Below are 5,000 nucleotides of genomic sequence, written 5' to 3' on the forward strand. Positions count from 1 at the left end.
ACAGCGAGCGAAGCGAGAGGCAGCACCGTCCCTGCTATACGAAAGCCCCATCCAGCCCTGTGCCACCCTGTCACGGACAAACTTCTAAACAAGGTGTTTGATGTAATGCTTATGTATGTCCGTGTCGTTTGGCATGTTCATGCCTTGTACAGAATGTAAAGGGGCGGCCGAAGGCTTAATAGTCCCATTTTAGTTGGGTTGGTGGCCTCTTTAGGCTTGTAAATAAAGGTTGTGTCATGTAGACACGTGCGAGAGCTTTTCGGTCTGTAATGGACCATTTTACCCTTTGTTGTGCCACTGTTCAGAGCTTGTAAAGTCTGTTTGTAATTTGCATTGTCTATGAAGTGTTTTTCGGACATGTTTGCTTGTGGATCCCGTTTGAGGCGTTCTCTCTAACCCGTTCTCTCTTTTGGTGGTCCTAAGGGACAATGGGAGGCTTCGGGGAGGCTGACCTTTGCGGACGGACACGCAAGGGTGCCGCACGCCTTAGGCAAAACCAGCTAAGGTCGTGACATTTGGTATCAGAGCGGGACAAGCACTCATAGAAACACTTGACATGCAAACGTGGGGGACCTAGCAGGGCTGCGTTGAGGGCAGTCAGCACACGCGCGACCGTTTGAGGGAAAACGGGCATGGAGATGTAGGGAAAAGAGTCGCTCAGAGGAGCGGGCATCTGGCATTGGCATTCAGAGGAATGGCCAACCCTTCGCGCAAGAGGCACCACGAGAACAGGCAAGCTTGGAAGAATTTGGAGCGCACAAAGGTTGGGATGGCTGAGTTTGAGCTACGGCTCAACGTTGACAACTATACTTGATGGTGCTCTAGGCAAGCGAGGCGCTTGGCAAGAATGAGACCATGCAAGGTGGAAGGAGTTGCTCAACGACCAAAAGAGTTATGCAAAGCTCACAGAGGTGAGGGGAATTGCTAACTCGAAGAATTTGGTACTCATGCATGGGCTTGTATGCGGACGATGGAATGTTCGTGGCCATCCCAAGGCGGCCGAGACTCGGCACCATGGAGCATGGAAACTTTCTCTTCGGCATGTGAAGGATACGTCCGTAGGCGGCTGAAGTGTGCAATGAGTTCAGCATGTTGCTAGACCTTGAGGGGTGCAGTGGGGGCTGTATTGACGGGGAGTCGCAATCTAGCAAGTGCGTTTGCAGGAGGCAGAACAATGCACAATTTGTTCAGCAGATCGGAGTAGTCCAAGGGGATGGTGGTCTCCGAAACGAAGAGATATATTGCTCCAATGGGATAGTTATCCAGGAGGGATAAGTCCCGGCTCTCCAGAGGGAGAATCATGTGAGACGGACTTCACATGTTGAGGAGGAGTACCTCAATAAACAACAACTCCACGAAGCTCGATGGACTGAGCAAGCGGCGAGGAGTCGTCGCATGATCTCGCTTGAGAGAATGCATTGGTGGATGCATTGCGAGATCAAGTGGGGGAGCAACACAAATGAAGGCACACTTGGAGTCGATGTGGAGATCGGACTCAAGGGAGGGCTGACCCGTGGAACGGTGGGCGCGAGGGCCACCATCGACTCAATGCAGAAACGAGGAGCGGAGCAACTTGGGTGTAACTTGGCGAAGTACCCAAGCCGCATGAAGGGAGCCAGCAGAGAAGTTGGAACATGGAGCAGAGGCACAGTGCTTTTCTTAGACAGAGGTCAAGGACATGAGCTCTTGCAGAGGCAAGAGCAGGATCATGTTGTTCCATGGGTCCTTCATTCTGACGGAGTGGACTCATCTTGCATGGTGCCAAAGACGAAGGGAGCTTCGGGGCACATGCACCTTATCTCGGAGGAGCATTTGATGAAGGAACTAAGGCGACTCAATTTGCGGAGGCGAAGTTGAGTTCAGAAGGCCTTAGCACGGGGCAAGAGGACGCAGAAGCGGGTACTCTTGAAGAATATGCCACAGTGTTGCCATTCGAGTTGCTAGGAAGGAAGCGGTGCGCAGCAGAGATTGTGCTGGTAGGGGCAGAGGCCCAGGATCCAGGCAATGGTGCACAAATTACAGCGAAGTCGGTGGACTTTGGGAGCTACTAGGCGATGGACTGTCCTAGAGCGGTGCTTCATCTAGGTGTGACCCAAGAGTGGGTGGATGAAGATCGATTGCCAAAGGAGCGAACAAAATCGAAGGTGGAAGAGACCCGGCGATGTATTGGCAGAGGCCACACATGGAGGGTTCACAATTCGAGTTTATTCCCCAAGGATCAGAATGCAATGGAGATGTCACCAGGAGGCGACATGGTGCAGCGGATCGTGGTGGAACAGTTCGTGGCAATGCGATACACACAACTCGTCCCGTGAGGGATGTGATCATATGGAGGTATGATCGGGAGCTACTGGGAGCTCCGCTTCGGTGAACAACACGACGGCAAGAAGGGCTATGGATTCAAGGAGTGAAGGCCATGGTACCGCAGAGGCGGGTCTTCCGGGCGTGCACCGAATTTTGCATCGGATGAAAACCTTGGTCATCAGCATATGGGGGCTGGGTTCCACCAAGGGAAAAGTTTGAATGCAAGTACCAGTGAGTTCCATGGGAGGGACTTGATCATGCAGAGGTATGATCGAAGCAGTTGGAGAGTTGGACTGCTCCAGAGCTCATATTCGCTTAAGGGAGCCCGGCAAGTCAGAGGACAAGGCCGAGTAAGCGAACGTTGCTACCAAGGAAGCTATGGAGAACAGAATCGGTGCAAACCCTACAATGCGATGGCAGAGGCCATGCATGGGAGTGCAGTCTGTCTTTCCATCGACCAGAAGGAGCTGCTTGGAGAACACAGAGGTGTTGAAGCAGGGGGTCGAAAGGGGCGAGGAAGCGACGACGAGTCCAGAGGGACTTAGCTACCCAAAATCAAGCATCAGTTAGAATGGAGGTGGACTCAGAGGAGGGCCACGGAGACATGTCTACTGATCGTGAAGAAAAGGGATGCAGATGCTAGGCGACGGATAGTAGGGCCATGGGCATTGCAGCGCCATGGTACCGCAGAGGCGGGACTTCCGTGCAAGTCATTGATCCCTTGCTCTCACGGAGGGAGAGCGTTTGGTCGTGAAAGGGGCCGAGGAGGTGGAGCATGCAGAGGCAATCTCCAAGTACCGGGACAAGGCTGAAGGGCAGAGGCCGAGGAACTTCGTAAGACCGGTGTCAGTGTGCTTCTCATCAAGACAGCCGTAAGTGAAGGACTTCGGGTCATGCAAGAGTGCACGACCAAGGAACGAAGCTGGCAGTACGCGGTGCTGTACCTTTGCTACTCAGTGGAGTAGGCGGCAGGGTTGATGGAGAAGACGGTACAATCCCAGAGGCGACCTCATCTATCAGAGAATTACTCCAAGTTGGGGTGAAAACTTCCCGCATTCCAGAAGTTCGATGGCATTGAGAAGGTGAATCACAGTAACTAACTCAATGCAAGGAGTGCAAACACTTCAAGTGCTTCAGAAGTGTGAGCAAAGAGCGGGCGAAGACCAGTAACCAGCTCGATGCATGAAGTACAACCTCGAGGAGGCGGGCGAAGTCAAGTAACTTTTGCCTTCTCAACTCTTGAGAATGGGCGAAACTGAGTACCCCAATTCTCTTATCTATCCAGCAGAGGAGCTCTGCACAAGTTCAAAGACCCTTCGAAGATAACGGAAGACAATAGTTGTCAAATCCTCACCAATGGTGATCAGTGCTACTGAGAGTAGATTGTCCGCTTCATTTCCCAACGAAATGCCAATCGAAAGCGGAAGTGATGCGAACCTACTTGGATGTGACAACTAACTGAAAGAAGAGTCAATGAGCAGATTTTGTGGAGGAAGGACCCAAAACTTCAGAAGTTTGCGAGGCGATGCTCGTTAAAGCTCCAACAAGCATCCACCCAGTTCAAGCAGCATGTGGAAATTTTGAGAAACTGGCGCAGTAAGAATGGTCTTTTCCTTCATTTGGTGGATCCGCAGGAATCAACGAGGATCAACACAACTCAGCCAACCCCACACCAAAGTCAGAGTCATTGGCGAGTTGAAGCAGCATGGCGGATCAAAGTTCGACTACTCAAAAACAGCAGCGGAGAGCAGCTGGGAGCCAGGAGGCGCATTGCAGCTGGAGCAGAAGATTGAAGACTCAGCAAAGGCGAAGAGTTGCAGTGTTCACAAAGGCTTCGACGAGGACGTCGAAGGGATAAGTGGGGGAGAATGTCACGGACAAACTTCTAAACAAGGTGTTTGATGTAATGCTTATGTATGTCCGTGTCGTTTGGCATGTTCATGCCTTGTACAGAATGTAAAGGGGCGGCCGAAGGCTTAATAGTCCCATTTTAGTTGGGTTGGTGGCCTCTTTAGGCTTGTAAATAAAGGTTGTGTCATGTAGACACGTGCGAGAGCTTTTCGGTCTGTAATGGACCATTTTACCCTTTGTTGTGCCACTGTTCAGAGCTTGTAAAGTCTGTTTGTAATTTGCATTGTCTATGAAGTGTTTTTCGGACATGTTTGCTTGTGGATCCCGTTTGAGGCGTTCTCTCTAACCCGTTCTCTCTTTTGGTGGTCCTAAGGGACAATGGGAGGCTTCGGGGAGGCTGACCTTTGCGGACGGACACGCAAGGGTGCCGCACGCCTTAGGCAAAACCAGCTAAGGTCGTGACAACCCGGGGGGTTCCAGGGTGCTGAGATGGCTGACGTTTTGCTCCGCTCTCGACGGTCACCGCGCAATGCAAGAACAGGCCAAAAACTGGCCAAAACGGCCCAAAAACGGGCCAAAACTGGCCATTTTTGGCTGCACGAGCGAGCGGCGAGCGGCGGACAGCGAGCGAAGCGAGAGGCAGCACCGTCCCTGCTATACGAAAGCCCCATCCAGCCCTGTGCCACCCGGGGGGTTCCAGGGTGCTGAGATGGCTGACGTTTTGCTCCGCTCTCGACGGTCACCGCGCAATGCAAGAACAGGCCAAAAACTGGCCAAAACGGCCCAAAAACGGGCCAAAACTGGCCATTTTTGGCTGCACGAGCGAGCGGCGAGCGGCGGACAGC

The sequence above is a fragment of the Musa acuminata genome, unplaced genomic scaffold (genome assembly GCF_036884655.1).
Source record: "Musa acuminata AAA Group cultivar baxijiao unplaced genomic scaffold, Cavendish_Baxijiao_AAA HiC_scaffold_582, whole genome shotgun sequence".
Classification (NCBI taxonomy): domain Eukaryota; kingdom Viridiplantae; phylum Streptophyta; class Magnoliopsida; order Zingiberales; family Musaceae; genus Musa; species Musa acuminata.